We start from the raw sequence: 1,838 nt of genomic DNA, 5'->3' as shown, positions 1-1,838 counted from the left end.
AGGGGTTACAGGGATAGGGAGGGTTGGAGGGGTTACAGGGATAGGGGGGGGTGGAGGGGTTACAGGGATAGGGAGGGTTGGAGGGGTTACAGGGATAGGGAGGGTTGGAGGGGTTACAGGGATAGGGAGGGTTGGAGGGGTTACAGGGATAGGTGAGGGTGGAGGGGTGGTTACAGGATAGGAGGGTTGGAGGGGGTACAGGATAGGGAGGGTTGGAGGGGGTACAGAGATAGGGAGGGTTGGAGGAGTTACAGGGATAGGGAGGGTTGGAGGGGTTACAGGATAGGGAGGGTTGGAGGGGTTTACAGGGATAGGGAGAGTTGGATAGATACAGGGATAGGGAGGGTTGGAGGGGTTACAGGGATAGGGAGGGTTGGAGGGGTTATAGGGATAGGGAGGTTGGAGGGTTACAGGGATAGGGAGGGTTGGAGGGGTTACAGGGATAGGGAGGGATGAGGGGTTACAGAGATAGGGAGGGTTGGAGGGGTTACAGGGGATAGGGAGGGTTGGAGGGGTTACAGGGATAGGGAGGGTTGGAGGGGTTACGGGGAGGGTTGGAGGGGTTACAGGGATAGGGAGGGTTGGAGGGGTTACAGGGATAGGGAGGGTTGGGGGTTACAGGGATAGGGAGGGTTGGAGGGGTTACAGGGATAGGGAGGGTTGGAGGGGTTACAGGGATAGGGAGGGTTGGAGGGGTTACAGGGATAGGGAGGGTTGGAGGGGTTACAGGGATAGGGAGTGTTCGAGGGGTTACAGGGATAGGGAGGGTTGGAGGGGTTACAGGGATAGGGAGGGTTGGAGGGGTTACAGGGATAGGGAGGGTTGGAGGGGTTACAGGGATAGGGAGGGTTGGAGGGGTTACAGGGATAGGGAGGGTTGGAGGGGTTACAGGGATAGGGAGGGTTGGAGGGGTTTACAGGGATAGGGAGGGTTGGAGGGGTTACAGAGATAGGGAGGGTTGGAGGGGTTACAGGGATAGGGAGGGTTGGAGGGGTTACAGAGATAGGGAGGGTTGGAGGGGTACAGGGATAGGGAGGGTTGGAGGGGTTACAGGGATAGGGAGGGTTGGAGGGGTTACAGGGATAGGGAGGGTTGGAGGGGTTACGGGGATAGGGAGGGTTGGAGGGGTTACAGGGATAGGGAGGGTTGGAGGGGTTACAGGGATAGGGAGGGTTGGAGGAGTTACAGGGATAGGGAGGGTTGGAGGGGTTACAGGGATAGGGAGGGTTGGAGGGGTTACAGAGATAGGGAGGGTTGGAGGGGGTACTGAGATAGGGAGGGTTGGAGGGGTTACAGAGATAGGGAGGGTTGGAGGGGTTACAGGGATAGGGAGGGTTGGAGGGGGTACTGAGATAGGGAGGGTTGGAGGGGTTACAGAGATAGGGAGGGTTGGAGGGGTTACAGGGATAGGGAGGGTTGGAGGGGTTACAGGGATAGGGAGGGTTGGAGGGGTTACAGGGATAGGGATGGTTGGAGGGGTTACAGGGATAGGGAGGGTTGGAGGGGTTACACGGATAGGGAGGGTTGGAGGGGTTACAGGGATAGGGAGGGATGGAGGAGTTACAGGGATAGGGAGTGTTCGAGGGGTTACAGGGATAGGGAGGGTTGGAGGGGTTACAGGGATAGGGAGGGTTGGAGGGGTTACAGGGATAGGGAGGGTTGGAGGGGTTACAGAGATAGGGAGGGTTGGAGGGGTTACAGGGATAGGGAGGGTTGGAGGGGTTACAGGGATAGGGAGGGTTGGAGGGGTTACAGGGATAGGGAGGGTTGGAGGGGTTACAGGGATAGGGAGGGTTGGAGGGGTTACAGGGATAGGGAGGGTTGGAGGGGTTACAGAG

The sequence above is a fragment of the Scyliorhinus canicula genome, chromosome 31 (assembly GCF_902713615.1).
Source record: "Scyliorhinus canicula chromosome 31, sScyCan1.1, whole genome shotgun sequence".
Lineage (NCBI taxonomy): Eukaryota > Metazoa > Chordata > Chondrichthyes > Carcharhiniformes > Scyliorhinidae > Scyliorhinus > Scyliorhinus canicula.
Note: the sequence above shows the minus strand (reverse complement) of the source record.